This window comes from Aristolochia californica, unplaced genomic scaffold (genome assembly GCF_029961685.1).
Source record: "Aristolochia californica isolate CCGP_79_NKW_82.1479 unplaced genomic scaffold, dmAriCali1.0.hap1 SCAF_8, whole genome shotgun sequence".
Taxonomy (NCBI): Eukaryota; Viridiplantae; Streptophyta; class Magnoliopsida; order Piperales; family Aristolochiaceae; genus Aristolochia; species Aristolochia californica.
Window position 1 is genome coordinate 22980098 of NW_027182279.1, and position 17684 is coordinate 22997781.

At 37.3% G+C, this 17684-nt stretch overlaps 1 pseudogene; it reads right to left on the reverse strand.

The window, feature by feature from the left end:
• Nucleotides 1-4603: 4603 nt before the first annotated feature.
• On the reverse strand, nucleotides 4604-5766 carry LOC137939566 (G-box-binding factor 3-like; annotated as a pseudogene).
• Nucleotides 5767-17684: the final 11918 nt, after the last annotated feature.

Consider the following 17684-nt stretch of genomic DNA (forward strand, 5'->3'; position numbering starts at 1 on the left):
CTACTTCTTATGTGTTTGGGCCCATCTTGTAGGCCTTCCTTGGTCTTGTGGCCCATCTTATAATAATCCTGGATATGTGAGCCTTCCTTGGTCGTGTGGGCTTGAGCTTATCTTCCAACAAGGCAAAATAGAAAGATAGGGCTTAAATACACTTAAAAATGTTTCTCTTCATGTTTATATATAATAGACCAAAACTTCTACTTTAAGTTTTTTTAAAAAAAATTGGATTGTTAGGACTCGTTTACCACTTCTAACATTGTTTAAAGTATATCTTGAGTTAACTCGTCCAAATTTGTGTCACCTTGTTTAACGTGTGGCCTATCTCTCTCTCTCTCTCTTCCATGTGAAGGAAGACAAAGACGTGGGAAATGAGCTTTCTCATGGGATTTGAGCCTCCTGAGATTTTTTGAATAGTGATAAACCATGAGACAAAACCAGACTAGTTCATTCATGTGAGAGATTCCGGTTCAAGCAAAGATGCAGCAATAGAATTACTAAGTTCTTGGAAGACAAGTGTCAAACTTTTATTTATTATTTATTACATTATATCTTCAAACACGGCACGCCCGTGGAGGTGGTGGTTGGGGGCCCAACAGCTTTCCATCGTTTACGGCTAAGACTTTTGGGGTATCTAATCCCATTCGCTCTCCTAGCTTTCGTCGTCTCTCAGTGTTAGTGTTGGCCCAACAGAGTGCTTTCATCGTTGGTGTTCTTTTCGATCTCTACACATTTCACCGCTCCACCGAAAATTCCCTCTGCCCCCTACCATTCTCCAACTTGGTAGTTTCCACCGCTTGTCTAAGGTTGAGCCCTGTGATTTGACAGTGGATTTTAAAAGCCACCTACAGACGCTTTACGCCCAATCATTCCGGATAACGCTTGCATTCTTTGTCTTACCATGGCTGCTGGCACAAAGTTAGTTGATGTTTATTCCTCAGATATTGTCATTGCTTCTTCTCTAAGAAAAGAAGTTCACAACCCGTGGACCTTCTACCTCCAAGCGGCATTGCTCTATCAGGCTTTCACCCATTGCGGAAAACTCCCCACTACTGCCTCCAGTAGGAGTCTGGGCCGTGTCTCAGTCCCAGTGTGGTTGATCATCCTCTTGGACCAGCTACTGATCATCGCCAAGGTAAGCTACTGCCTCACCAACTAGCCAATCAGACATGAGCCCCTCCTCGGGTGGATTCCTCTTTTTGCTTCTCAGCCTACGGGGTATTAGCAGTCTTTTCCAGCTATTGTTCCCCTCCCAAGGGCAGGTTCTTACGTGTTACTCACCCGTCTTCCACTGGAAACACCACTTCCAGTCCGACTTACATGTGTTAAACATGCCACCAGAGTTCATCCCGAGCTAGGATCGAACTCTCCAACCCACTCTAATTCGAATGAGTTGAACCGATCGATTCAGTCTGGTTGTTTCAACATTGAAAAAAAACACTGATTTCTTAGTAAAAACATTGCTATTTAACAAAAGAGGAAGAGGAATTGAAAATTTTTCGAACAAGGATCTTCTACTACCAAACAACCAAGTTGAGAAAAAAAAAATCTGAGTTTAGAAACACAGCCATAAATGGGATCCTGAAGGCAGCCTCGAGGCGATCTTGCACTGGGAGGTGCATCAGGAGCTTGGAGACATTGCTTGCTCCAAAGACCTTGTGAATGGCAGAAAAGTGTGTAGCCCCTTGTTCATGGTAGAAGTAGGGTGCAAAAACACAACCTCTGTCACATTTCCTTCTGAGGAACTTGCAAGCTCAACAGGAAGACCCAAACCCTGTCATCTTGGCCTCTCTGCAAGTGTAATGGATGACTTTTGGTTTGCAGCCAAATGCAAGCACTAGCCTGTGTTTTGTATAAACGTTGGAGAGACGAGGAGGTGGATGATATAATAATAATAGTTATTTCCTCTTGGTCTCCATTATGGCCTACAAATTTCTTTATTTTTATATACAAAAGCACCCTTTAACCCATCTTCAATTTTATAATCTGGGTGGGTTTTAAGATTCCATTCAAAGAGCCAAAAACGACAAATGCTCTCATATTGGCTTCATTTATCATCTCATGGAGGACTCTTCCAAGTGTGATAGCCCAAACTGCTTACATTGATATGTAAAAAAAGGCTCCAACAGAGGACTTGAACCAGCAGAATATTCCTAAAATGAATGAAACAAATGATAATGACACTAAATTGGAACACTTCACAAGAGGGAGAGAGAGAGAGAGAGAGAGAGAGAGAGAACCTATTATGTGCTGGATCACTAAACCTTTATTTTCTTCTGTGTTGCTTTATCACAAATGATAATCAAAACTCATTCAGAATGGTGAGTGTCCCTTAACATGAGAAGCCTATTAGAAGGTTAACCTGGGGATAGAATGCATATTTGCTTCAGATATAATGCACGTAAAGAACCCAAACCCTTGGATAAGAATGCTGGAGCTGCCAAAGTTATACCCAGAAACCCACCTGCAATCTGATTCAAGCTGGCTATCCCAAAAATATAAAATCTGAACCCATAATTGCTTCTCACGAGACTCTCAGATTAAAAATTTCAAAGAGACACACAGGATCCAACAAGAAGAATATATTCTTAAAATCAATGAAACAAAAGGGAATGACACAAAAATAGAACACAACAAGAGTGAAAAAGAGAGAGTTTTAGTCTGTGATTTGTTATGACTTGTTAGTGTCACAGTACACAGCTTGTCTAGCAATAGCCAAAAACTAATGATACTAGTTGCTGTATAATCAATTTCCCTTGTCACATATAAATCCCAACATGTACGGCCTTTCCAGGCCACATCCTGACCCCATAAAAGTCTCACCCATCTAACATGAGCCCTCAAATATTGCACCATTAACCCAAAGTTGCCAAATGAACAGCAACGGTTAAGCTCACCTAGTGACAACATTGACAACTGAATAGAGCTCTGCAATTGGGTATTCCCATGGGTTAGATTTCTAACATATCATTACTAGGGTTCCCAGTTCTCGACGAATTAGTCAAGCACAAAGACAGGTTATTGCGTGGCATACGCCTCCGTGGAAGCCATTATCTGTCTCTTTCTTTCTCTCTCTCCCTCTCTCCCCAGGAAACACTTTTGCAAGATTAAATTCAATTCTTGTATACTTTGTTGGCCACTTAACAATTAGGGAGCAAGTGATATTGGAGACAGGAAGGCAGGTTTTTTCAATGAGATTATTAAAATAATTCCTTAGACAATAATGTGGGGGTTCAACTAATCCAGGTAACCAACCTTGAACCACAATATGCTGTAAATTAGAAACCCACTTTGGATATTGGTATCCTCAAAAAGCCTTTCCAATAAGCTTTCATAAATGTAAAAGTGACTCCTATTCATATCAAACTATTTTAATAACCTGCCTAGACTGGCAGTCTTATTTTAGAGCTATGAGGTATTCAGGATGAATCAAATCAGGTAAAAAGAAAAGATACTCTTGAAAACAGTAAACATTATGAGCTCAACCAGCCTCTCAATCATTCACACCCATGATCAATAATTTCAAGAGAGATTTTTAAGTAAACGTAAGCATCTAGAGACATCCTTTTTTATATTTCAGTCTTGTTCTTATGTCAGGCATCCTCAGTTATTCTCATTAGTATGCCTATCATCAACACTATGATGGCACTGACTCCTACTGGTAAATCTTTATCCTTTGATTTACTGTTAAATTTGCAGCCTCTCCCACTTTCATGTCGGCAAGGACATTACCAGTAAGACAAATCTGGGCTCTCTACATCCATGAAATAAACGTGCATGCAGATTCAAAGCTCCATTGAACTTCTTTAGCTTTAAACAGTTCATTCTCTTATGTAAAACCTAGAGAAGCTTCCACACACAAGAGTTGTAACCATAAGGAAATCTAAGGGTAATGTGAATTCACATTTGCCCTAGTATTTCCTCAGGATATCATTAGTGAAACTCTCAACACTCATCTTTATGCTTTCTCAATGAATATTATGGCCTTTCAGGGGTCAAGAGGTTAACTGTTTCACTTTTAATGGAGATCAGACTTGAAAAGAAGTGATAAAAACTGCTCGAGAGCTCTTCATTCATCAGCCCTTTAAGGAAGCAAACTCTGAAAATTTCACACCTTTATTAGATCATCAATGGCAGGGCCATTGAGACCCCTCAATCTCCACCAAATGTGAAGTTTATAAAAGGGTCTTCAGCCTAAACTGGGTCTGTTTTTAAGCTCTTACAAATGAATAAATCCTTATACTGCAGATTTCTAAAGGACAACCAGTTTCTCCATTGATTGTAAAACAAAAATTCAGTAAGCAATTCAGTTTGGCATGGTGGCATGTATTCCGGTGCTTCACATCCATGCAGAAGAAGGATGGAAGTCATCCTAGGAAGGAATCCACATCTTTTCTTAAACTGCTTTCAAAGAGAAAAGAGCAAATAATCTAAACTATTGTGCGAGACACGTGAACTATTATGGAAGATTGTTTATGGATTCCTCCGTGTAGGGATTGTTAGAGTTTGGCTTTCTACAAATGCCGCCGTAATTAACCAGCTAATTGTTAGTGCTAGATATGAGCCTAGAAATGCTCATAACTTCTAGAAATCTCCATTTCCTTGATTAGCCAGCCACCACAGCATCAGCCCTTGGATTAGGCTCCAAAAGCTGACGGAGCTTCCCGGAGTTCTCATGAGTCTCACCATCACGTTGACTGCTTCTGCTCAACAAGCTCGTGTTGTTCACTCTGGTCAGGAGATTTTCAATATTGACAGGCGGAGTCTCTTGTTTTTCTATCCTTTCAGTATCAGTTTCTCCCTCTCCTTGTTGAGCATTTTTAAGTTTCTCCAGTAGTTGGGAATTTTCTTGTCTTAATTTCTATGCATTCTCAGTTAAGCGATTTATCTCAGATCTAACAGTCATGTTCTCTGCATTCAGTATGTCAACTTTCATAGCTAGTTGCTCAGCCTCAGCCTGTTTTCTCAACCTTGACCTTCTAGCAGATTCTCTGTTTGACTGTTTTCGCTTCTCTCGTTTGAACTCCCGCTCATCCTTTCCCCAGAATTCAGATGGTAAACCATCGCAAGTAGGAATGACAGCCCTCAGAGGAACATTGGCTGCTCCTGTTTTATCATTACTGGAACTCCTGAATTCCAGTCCTGGCACTGCAGGTGAAGGTACACGTGCTAACTGCCTGGTAGATGACTTTTTTTCTTTTCTTTCAGTGGCATGCCTTCAGAACTTTTACTCTTTGAGTCACTCCCCTCTTGGCTGCTTCTTCTGTCACTTGAACTTCCTGTTCGCTTCCTTCACTTGGAGACTGCACCTCCAGAAACATTTTCAGCATTTCCAGTGCTCAATGAGACAGCAATTCCATCAAAACCTTTCAATTTCTTCATTAGACCTCTATCTTTATTCCCTGATTTTGCAGGTTTTCTATGCTTAATGGAGATGCCATATGTTCGGCTGTTGCAGCAGGTGAAATTATGCCAGGAGCATGTGGATGTGGTCCTACTGGCATAGATAGGTGAGCATAGATGTGGGTAAACAGCAGCATATGGTGACCCATAAGGTGGCATAATATGTTGTGGACCCCACAAACATGGGTGAGGAGGATGACCAGCTGCCATAGGTGAACCAAAATATGGAGGTGGCAAACTGAGACCTGGCCCTTAATATGCCTGAATTGTTGCTCAGTCTGGATAACCATGAAAGTTAGCTTGTTCCTGCACAGGGGAAGGCGCTTTCTCCGTTTTAGAAGGGGTCCATGCCTCACCATTTCCCATGGGTGCCTACCTAATTTCAGAGAGTACTAAAATTTTTGTTGCTTATGGCAAACGTTGCACCTCAGCAAAGAATATTTTTGGATCCAAGACCAAGTTTATGCTACCCAAAATACCAATCTATTAGGAGAGGAAAGCCAAACTCTAACACCCACCGTTCCCGGGTTCATTCCGCTGCACTCAGGGATTCAAACGCAGAATGTGGCGGAGGGCTCTGATACCATGTCAAACGCCCAGCCAATATTACCCAAAAGACCGATCTATTAGGAAAGGAAAGCCAAACTCTAACACCCACCGTTCCCGAGTTCATACCGTTGCACTCCGGGATTTGAATGTGGAACATGGCGGAGGGCCCTAATACCATGTCAAATGCCTAGCCAATACTACCCAAAAGACCGATCTATTAGGAGTAGAAAGTCAAACTCTAACACCCACCGTTCCTGGGTTCATACCGTTGCACTGCGAAATTCAAACATAGAACATGGCAGAGGACTCTAATACCATGTAAAACACCTAGTCAATACCTAGTCAATACTACCCAAAAGATCGATCTATTAGGAGCGGAAAGCCAAACTCTAACACCCACCATTCCCGGGTTCATACCGCTGCACTCCGAGATTCGGACGCAGAACGTGGCGGAGGGCTCTGATACCATGTCAAACGCCTAGCCAATACTACCCAAAAGACCGATCTATTAGGAGCGAAAAGCCAAACTCTAACAAGGATTAAGCTCAAAATATCATTATCTTATTATCTTAACCCTCTAATCATGGTTTACAATTGCGTATAACCCAATAGTTAAACCAAAACATTAAAACATTAATAATTTTAAAAGAATTTCTGGAGCAATCTTAGATCAATTTAGCCAGAGATTCTGAATCCCAAATAATTCGATTAGGAGTCAGTACACAAAGCTTTAGGGTCATTACTTCAATTCGCTCTCCACATCGAACAGAAATCGACTCCATCAACAACATAGATGGAGTTACCGTTTTGAAAGGATATAAGAAAACAAACAAAAGAAAATGGAAAGAAGAGAGAAGAAGAAAATTAAGAAAGAGGAGTTTCGAGCGTACTCTTCTCTCCCATCTTAGGCATGTGGCTCTCTTGGGATGACATAGAAGAGGTGGTGCATAGAGCCTGCTTCACGCCATGCTTGCTTCGAGTCCTCTATTTAATGGTGGTTCGAAGAAATGAGAGAGCGAGAAAAAGGAGAATGTCAATCACCTTGTTGTCTATCCTCAATGGGCTCCTCCTCGTCACCTCGTCCAAGTTGATGGTTTCTGAAGCGCACCTTAACAAGGGTGGCCCCAAACCACCACCACCACCAGCAGATGGTGTGGTCGGCGAACAAACTATCAATGATGGTCCCAACCACCACCACCATGGGCGTGCCGTGTTTGAAGACACATTATATCTGTAATAAATAATAAATAAAAATTTGGCACTTGTCTGCTAGGAACATGGTAATTCCATAGCTGCATCTTTGCTTGAAACGGAATCTCTCACATGAATGAACTAGTCTGGTTTCGTCTCGCCGTTTATCATAGTTCATAAAATCTTAGGATGCTCATCTCCCATGAGGAAGCTCATTTCTCGTGTCTTTGTCTCCCTTCACGTGGAAGAGAGAGAAAGAGAGAGAGAGAGAGAGAGAGGCCACACGCTAAACAAGGTGACACAAATTTGGACGAGTTAACTCAAGATAGACTTTAAACAATGTTAGGAGTGGTAAACGAGTCTTAACAATCCAAATGTTTTTCAAAAGAAAATTTTAAGTAGAAGTTTCGGTCAGTTATATATAAACATGAAGAGAAACATTTTTAAGTGCATTTAAGCCCTATCTTTCTATTTTGCCTCTAATAATCGTGCTTTGAAGTTTTTAAAGCATTCAAGTTCTACCTCATCACTGTGCCTCAAAAATTCAAAACTATGTTCTAGAGAAAGAATTTAATATTATTCACTTAACTCTTCAAATTGGTAATTTTTATCAATTTTTGTATACATATAATTGCTTGAAACTGTAGAAATTTCAATGGGATGGTTGGTTAGAACCTTTCAAAATCTATAGGAGTGCAGTGAGCAAGATTTGTCAAATCTTATTTTATGTGGATCGTTATTATTAGTAGCTCTTTTAGTCATTACACTTAGAAAAAAACTTAGGCGCTATTGATAAAAGTAATAATTTACTAATTGGATCATTTTACAAAGCACCTCCTTTCTTTCATTTAGAAATTATCACAAGTATCAATTTACTCGATGGTACGATCATTGGAGTTATCGTGTTATTAGTCTAGGATTTACTTTTTTAACCATAGGTATTCTTTCGGGAGCAGTATTGGCTAATGAGGCATGGGGATCTTATTGGAATTGGAACCCTACGGAAAATTGGGCATTTATTACTTGGACCATATTCGCAATTTATTTACATGGCTCAAAGTTTGCAAGGTGTGAATTCCGCAATTGTGGCTTTCTGTGGGATTTCTTATAATTTGGATATGTTATTTCGGGGCCAATCATCTATTAGGGGTAGGAGTACATGGTTATGGTTCATTCACATTAACATCTAATTGAAGAAAAATCTTGAAGAGTCCATAGCGGTTCCCTTAGATAACGAAAGTTTTTCGAGTTTTTGAGAACATTACATTGGTTCTTAAAAAACTCTGGATGTTTCTGATTACAATTCAAAACCACTTCACTTTTTTTTCTTTTGATTTTTTCATTTATAGTTATAGAAAATAAAAATATTTTTAAAATAATTTAATTAGAATTTAGAATTAAATTAAAATAATTATTAATATAATTAATATTTTAATAAAAAAATTAAATTATAAAAATGAAAATAAACATATATTATTATAATATAAAATAAACAAATCAAGTTCTCTTTCGTTCAGATCCGAAATGAATGAAGAAATAAACTAGAATTTTAGAGATAAGAAATAAACCATGGATAAATCCAAGCGACCCTTTCGTAAATCCAAGCGATCTTTTCATAGGCGTTTGCCCCCAATTGGATCGGGGGATCGAATTGATTATAGAAACATGAGCTTAATTAGTCAATTTATTACTGAACAAGGAAAAATATTATCTAGAAGAGTGAACTGATTGACTTTGAAACAACAAAGATTAATTACCATAACTATAAAACAAGCTTGCATTTTATCTTCATTACCTTTTTCTTAATAATGAGAAAAAATTTGAGAGAGCGGAGTCGTTCCCTAGAATTACTGGCCCTAGAAACATAAATAAGTAGACCCACCACCTGAATTGAATAAAAACTCTAATTGGAACTCAAACTCTGATTGATGTTTTTTTGGAAAAGTCAAGAGATTTGATTGTCGTGCCATAAGAAAAAAAGACAAAATAATGGGTAGGGAGAGAAATATTTTATTTATTTATTTATTTATTTATTTATTTATTTATTTTATTCATTCCTACTGTTATCATATGTAGGGGTGGCATTGAGTCGAGCAAAGGCCGAACTTGCCTATGTTCGAGCTGAGCTTGATTTAAATATTTTATACTCGAGCTCGAGGCCAGCCTCGAGCCTAAAATTGTTATTGATCTCAAGCCCAATAATTTTAACCCAGTTCGAGCCGAGCTAGAGCCAAGCTCGAGCTTCAACATTCATTTAAAACTTTTCAAAAAATACATGTTTCCAGTTCGAGCTCCAACATACATTTAAAACTTTTCAAAAAATACATGCCAAATAAATTGTATATAAAATTATGCATTTACTACGATTCCACTAAGAGGTATCTCTCCAATTACCTTAGCTGATCACAATCGGTACGGAAGGTTCTCATTACTCGTGACCTTCTAAGTCATGTTATCAAAATCCTTCCTCTGATTGATGAAGAAGATGAAGTCTACCACAAGTGGGTTAAAAATGATAACATGGTTATCAGTTTGCTCATCAATAGCATGGAAGAGCACGTGGCTAACAATGTGGTCCATTGGAAACAGCCAAGGACATTTGGGACACTTGTGCTAAGCTTTACTCGAGTACTGCCTCATTACAAAGAGTATATGGTGTCTTACAAAGTATGCTGCATACTAAACACGGAGATAACATTCATGAATTTTTGGCCCGATTTCGGGGCCCTCTCCAAGAATGAAAAATAGCTCAGTCATACTCCACTGACATTGTTGTTCAAGAACAACAACGAGAAGCCTTGGCAGCAGCTATTTTCTTGTCAAACATTAAGCCTTACATTGAGGTTGCAAAGACCCAACTTCTAAGTTCCTCCGCTCTTCCATCCTTCGATGACATTAGTGCTACATTACTATGGATACTTGATCCATCCCCTCCTTCTCCTATTGATGCTCTATTGGCTATGTTCTCTGGCAATCGAGGTACATCATCCTCATACCGAGGATGGGGTAGAAACATGAGAGGGGGTAGAACTATGAAAGGGGCAGAAAATAGAGGTGGTCGAATGGGTCCGAATAATTCCCGTACTGAGCCTCGACTTTGCACTTACTGTGGTGGTCAGAACCACCTTGTGGAAACATGCTGAAAACTTCATGGCAAGCTTGATTGGGCCACGACTAACCTAGTCTCTATTAATGTTGAGAAAAGTGAAGAAAAGGCTCCCACTCAAGAAATGTGACTCTCACTACTGAAGACTATGTTATATTTAAGAAGATGAAGTCCTCAATGGAATCCTCCATTCCTCCATTCCTCCATTATCTACTGCCACTACTACTATTGCCTCAGATATGCTTTCTTCCTCTTCATCCTCTTCCTCTTGGACCATCGACTCTAGGGCCTCCGAACATCTATCAAGTAACAAACACTTGTTTTAGTCATTATCTCCTTGTTTTTCTCAGAAATTCATTACTATTGCTAATGGTACCCAAACCAAGGTCATTGGCAAAGGTTCCACCTCTCTTACCTCATCTATTCCTCTTTAAGATATTTTGTTTATCCCTCAATTTCTTTTAAATTTGCTTTTTGTAAGTCAATTAACAAAACAGTTGAATTGCTCTGTCACCTTTTCACCGTCTTCTTGTATATTTCAGGATCTCACTACGAAGCAGGTGATTGGTGGCGACCATGAAAAAAGGGCTTGTACTACTACACTCTTCCACCATTAGCTGTCCTATCATCCACTACATCTGAGGCCCAACTTTGGCACAACTGGCTTGGTCATCCGTCTACCTCTTCACTTCGTTCTTTGCTTCCGTCTTTAAAAGTACTTTCTAATTTCAGTTGTGAGGTTTGTTAATTAAGTAAACACATTAGGAGTACATATTCTTCTCGTCTTACAAGTACAAATGTTGCTCCTTTTGAGTTAATACATTCTCATGTATGGGAACCTTTATGTGTCTCAAATATTTCCCAAGTTAAATATTTTGTCATTTTTGTTAATGATTTTACCTGAGTGACTTGGTTATATTTATTTAAAGAGCGTTCAAAACTTCTTCCTTTGTTTAAAATTTTTCATGCTATGGTATTGACACAATTTGGGAAGAAAATTCAAATCCTTAGGTCTGATAATGCTAAGGAATATTTGTCTAATGAATTCAAATCATTTTGTGAGGGTAATAGGCTTATCCATCAAATATCATGTGTCTATACCTCTCAACAAATGGTGTTGCTGAAAGGAAGAATCGTCACCTTCTTGAAGTTACTCAGGGCCTCCTCTACTCCATGAAGGTACCCTATTTTTATTGGCCTCATGTTATACTTACGGCATGCTTTCTTATTAATAGGTTACCTTCATCAGTTCTTCATAATAAAACTCCTTACTCTGTTTTATTTCATGGTGAAGATCCATTTTCTCTTCATCTTAAAGTGTTTGGATGTATATATTTTTTTCATGTTACTTCCTCACAAAAAAATAAACTTGATCCTCGGTCTATGAGATGCATTTTTTTGGGGTACTCTCGCACCCAGAAAGGTTCTGTTTGTTACAATCCTATCCTTCGAAGGATGCTTGTTTCTCGGGATGTGACTTTCTTTGAGGACACCTCCTTCAACTCCTCCCATGATGCTCCTCCAGGATGGACATTTCCTTCTACCACTCCGTGTCCGCTTGTGCCTTTCAATATTGATATTAATCCACCCCCTGACGCATTGGTCGTACCTTCACCTGTGGAGTTGTCGGATCCACCAAAGGTAAGTCCGTCTCCTCCTACGTTTGGGCCTGAATTGGATACTAGGTCTATTACTTTAAGAAAGGAACGTCGTTCCTGTACTACTTCGCATCCTATCCCAAATTTTATGTCTCGCTATCACTTGTCTTCCAAGTGTTTTCAGTTCCTTGTTTCTCTTTCTTCTACTTCCATTCCACAGTTGTATCAGGAGGCTCTGAAGCATCCAGGTTGGAAGGCCGCTATGGATGAAGAAATGCACGCCTTATATGAAAATCAAACCTTGTCCTTAGCATCACTCCCAAAGGTAAAAGATCGATTGGTTGTAGATGGGTGTTTTCAATGAAACATAACCCGGATGGATCAGTTGCTGTTCTTAAAACTCGACTCGTTGCTAAAGGTTATACTCAGTGCTATGGGATAGATTATGAGAAGACATTCTCTCTTGTTGCCAAATTGAATTTGGTATGTATCATCTTATCTATTGCTGCTAACTCATCATGGCCCATATATCAATAGGATGTCAAAAACGCCTTGTTAAATGGTGATATACGTGAGGAAATTTATATGGTTCAACCACCTGGTTATGTGGTTGAGGGGGAGTCGGTATGCTGGTTAAAAAAATCTTTATATGGGCTTAAGCACTCCCCTCGAGCTTAGTTTGATAAATTTAGTCAAGCATTTCTACGGTTTGGTTTTCATCGATGCTCGGTTGATCATTCAGTATATTATAAAGATATTGCCAAAGGGAAAATATTATTGGCTGTATATGTTGATGATATTTTCTTAACCGGTGATGATGCTCAGAGCATACAAGAAGTAAAGAATATGATATGTCAGGAATTCAAGACTAAAGATCTGGGTATGCTTAAATATTTATTGGGCAAAAAAGTTATTCAATCCAAGCATGGGATAATATTGTCTCAGTAGAAATATGTCTTGGATCTTCTTAAAGAAACAAGAATAAAGGGTTGTCGACCAGTTGACACACCTATGGATACAAATGTAAAATTGTGTGTCACGAATGGAGAAGATATTGATATTGGCAAATATCAAAGACTCGTGGGAAAACTGATCTATCTCACGGTAACTAGGTCGGACATATCATATGTTGTAAGTGTAGTCAGTCAATTCATGCACAAACCACAAATTACCCACTAGCAAGCCTTAGAGAGAATATTACGATACCTAAAAGGAGCTCCAGGAAGAGGATTATTGTATAAAAACACGGATACTTCAACATAGAAGGCTTCTTAGATGCAGATTGGGCTGGATCACCTGATGATAGGAAATCTACATCGGGATATTGTACACTTGTTGGAGGGAACTTGGTTACACGGAAAAGTAAGAAGCAAAATGTGGTTGCAAGATCTAGCGCCGAAGCAGAATACAGAGTTATGGCCCATACAGTTAGTGAACTCTTATGGATTAGGACCCTCCTTACTGAATTAGGATTTTATAAAAGAGGTTCCATGGGTCTGCATTGTGATAACCAAACAGCTATTCATATTACTTCAAATCAAGTCTTCCATGAAAGAACTAAACATATTGAGGTGGATTGTCACTTTATACGGGAGAAGTTTCAAGCATGAATAATCTCCCTACAATATGTTTCATCTCAAAAGAAAGTAGCTGATATTCTCACTAAACCCGTTACATCTAATATCTTATCTTTTATATGTGGCAAACTGGGTATTTATGATGTCTTTTCTCCTCCATCTTGAGGGGGAGTGTTGGAAGATGGGTTCAAGCCCACAAGCTCAAGACAACAAGCCCACACGTCAAAGGAGTGACATATGTGTAAAATATGGTACTTTCCATCAAGATGGCATAGAGGTACAAATATGTGTTCCTTTTATGTCTTTTGTTTTATCAAGTTATAGTCCTAAGGGCATTGTAAAACTATAAATAAAGGCATTGGCTAAGAGGTAGAGCATTGAAGCCCTCTCCTCTCCTTCCACAAATTCGTCCAGCCCTCCTTCTTTTTAACACAAACCCTTCTTCCCTTAATCCAAACTCTCTCATTCCACGTTCTTCTTCTTCTCCTCTCCTTTCTCTCTTCTTCTTCTTCCTCGTTGATCTTAAGTCCTTCTCATGGGATCCTAAATTTTACACAAAACTTGAAAACAACATTGAAGTAGGACATTTTTGCATACCTTGAATGAGCACCTCATGGAGTGATTAATTATAACCAAAAATCTCTACTTAGAAGAGAAATTTGGCTAGAAATCTAGGATTCTAGGAGAAGAAGGAAACTCAATTCATGCCAATGCATGAAGAGATAATAGGAAAAAAAAGATTTTTAACTGATTTGACCTTTAGTAACTCCGATATCAATATCTCCCACAACATAGATCAAATCACAAACCATTATTGGTTAATAAACTAAACTCAAAGAGGTTTATTTTGATACCTAATTTGACATAACAAGCTTCATTCTTGAATTTGTTATGACCTATTTATATTCTTCATTTTTTAGCTTGATGGTTGTCGACTCCAATGTGAATATCTCCTTACATATAAATCAGATTAACGTAAAATTTTCTCCTTCTAAAACTAGACTTTGATAAATTTAATTAAAGTATAATATGTCCTCATAAAATATATATATTTTGAGAGAAACAATCTAATAGATTTCAGACTTTGTAATCTGGCCGAACTGAGTACTCTTTCTTCTTTGGCCTACATAACCATTGACTCTTCTGATCTTGATAACTCCATCTAGAAAATTTAGATTTGAGAATTGGTATAGTAGTTAAGAAAATAGACTTATAGATCTATCTTTGACATTTAATTCTCCATATAAAGTCTTGTTCTTGATGATATAAAATGCCTCAAAAGTTGAAGTTTTCTATTGTTGCTCAAACCTCTCTTGCAATTTGACATTTACTACTTCAAATATCAATTTCTCTTTGTAGATAACTCCGATTGCCAAAATTATTTTTGTGTTGGAAAGTAGGCCCGAAGATCTTTCTATAAATATATAATTTTTAATATGAAGATTTCAGTATGGAGGTACGAATCCCAAGAAAATAATAGGCATTGGGACAGGAAAGAAAAAAATAATAGAATATGAACCTAAACTACTAGAGATGATAAATTATTTTTTATTATCTCTGTAGGTTGATCAAGTCAAGTCACTAAACCCGCTCTGATACCATGTTAAAGTTTTGGAAATATGAAAAACTTCATTAACTTGATGTAATTTGAGTACAATGATCCTCTATTATAATAAAGGAAACACGTAGAATCTAATTATAATTAAACTACCCCTATCTCAATTATACCCAAAGTTAAACATTAAAAGATAAGTCCTAGAACAATTGAACCACTAAATATAAATAGAAGAGTAACATAACTAAAACACCTTTAATTGTGACTCTTGTAAAACTTCACCATATTAATTATGGCTTTGTAAGACTTCTTACTGTGAGAGTCATGTAAGACTCTTCTATATTTGGTCTTCAACATTGATTTACTCCTCAAGACCCCACAAAGTTTAAGGAAATATAAGAGAATAATCGAGTAAAGTCCAGTTTTACCACACTAGACTATAGTTGTTCTTACCACCCGGAGTCTTTGAACCGTAAATTGAAATCCAACTTGTAATAGATTTGAATCCATTCTCTAAAAGGTCTGCTATGATTCCATGAGAATAATTTAGATGATCAGATTAAGATATTTAGGAAGAAGAAGAAGTAAGATCAAGAAAAGAGAAAATAGGAAAACAGAGAGGAAGAACTTCTCTAAAGAGGGCAAACCTTGGGGCTACACCTCACTTGATCAACTTTATTAACTTAAGCATGAGCGAGTTTACAAATTACACAAATACCCTTAAGCTTAGTGAGTAAAGGAAGATAAATGAAGATAACCCTTCTACTTTATTTTTTGACAATACTTAGTGAAACACATATGAACTTGAGTCATTACTTTGAAATCAAGTTTATTACTTGTTGGGGTTGTTTAAAAAAAATTCAAGTGTTGATATACCCTTATTTTGAAATCAATTAAATATTCTCAATCATGTAAGTATGAACTAAAGATCTTACACTTTGGAATCATCAAAGTTGTTAAGAATATTCCGTGTAGGCTTGTATTGTGGAATCATCATGTTATTTGAGCTCCTTTATAGACAATCCCCTTATTTGAAAAATAAAAGATTTATTTGCGCTTTAAAATTTGAAATCAAGTCAATGAGGACTTGTTAAGTAGCAATTACATTAGGCACATAAAATTGGTTTTGTTTATATTTTATATTTGTATTGTAATATTTTTCTATTTGAGAGACTATTATGAATGGTTGAATTGTAAAAAAAGTAAGATTTATAAGCTTTGATTAAGTTTTGTGTACGTAAGACTATCTTCATCTCAAATTGTTTGAGAAAAACTAGTATAGTTGAGGAATAAAGCCTAGTAAGCCTTGTTTGTTTCTACTGATAGTAAGTCCTTGTGTGGGTTGGAGCTGCTAAAAATCCTTATATAGGTCTAAATTTGTGTAACTTAGTGAGATGCTACAAATACTTTTTGGGCTTAGGCAACAAGATTTGGGTATATATGTAGTTTATTGCTATAAAAATCTATGTGAATGTGTGCATTGTTATTAGTTGTTGTGGTCAATTGAGTGTCATAAGTTCGAGTGTGGGTAACATTATAATTAGTTGTAAAGATAATTGATGTAAGTATTATATAGGATCGTAAGTCATCATAAATTCTTGTGTGATTGATTATTTATGCTTGAACTTTGAGTTTGAAATTAATATTGTATATTGCATTATCTGAAATTATGAATACACTTAATGGCAAAAAGGAAAGAAATAGAAAATAACAATAAATGTTAATAAAACTATGCACCCCTTTAGGTTTGGTCCAAAAGGAATTGTACAATTAATTCAATTGAATGTATGCTAGAAATAAAAAATGATTCAATTGCCGTTTTCTAGGATTTTGTTAATTTTTTATGAATTAGTTATATGTTAGAATGACACTGTTATTAAGCTTTAAGTATTATTTTTTAAAATTTTTATTATATATTTTATCTAGTATTTTATTACCTACTTATTCACCTGATTACCGATTCTATTATTTGATAAATAAGTAAATAAGAGGTATATAAAATAACTTATTTGATTGTAGAACAAGTTATATATAAATAGAATCATATATGAAGTAACTTATTCTATTCTATTTGTATACTATTATTGTGTACCATAAGTTTGTGTCTAAGACCCACCCTTTAATAAGATATTTGTGGAATGTAGTGGTGTAGTGAGTATCTTTTTGTTGGTTGATCAATCGAGGTAACCTCTCATTCAAGCCACCTCTCAAGTCTTAACATCCTACTAACAGGGCCAAAAATAGGTAAAGAATTCTTGTAATTTGTTTGATGGCCACTGTTTAGAGTAATACCTGGTACCACCTTCTTGACAACCTAATTTCTTCAACTTTCAAATTGAAATAAATCTGAGGGAAAAGGCTTTCTGAAAAGAAAAGCCTAATTGTGCCCAGTATCTCCCTAACCTTGACTTGACCTTGACCATCGCCGAGGCGGGACCCATGGCTTTGAAAGAGTCCCCGGCGGAAATCGCTTTTGAATTTTAACAAACACAGTGAGTGCATGAAAACTACATAAAAATTAAATTTCCATAAACTGAAGGGGACAAAGCAAAGTTTCAGAAAAAGGTAAAGGTTAAAAAAATGTTAAAATTAGTCCCAATCTCATTATCCCAGCTGCGACCCAATTTGGGACGGTGGAGCATCGAATGGTGTGCCCATTCTCATTTTCTGCTTCTGCTCCACTCCGTGAGTGAAAATGGAATCGGATC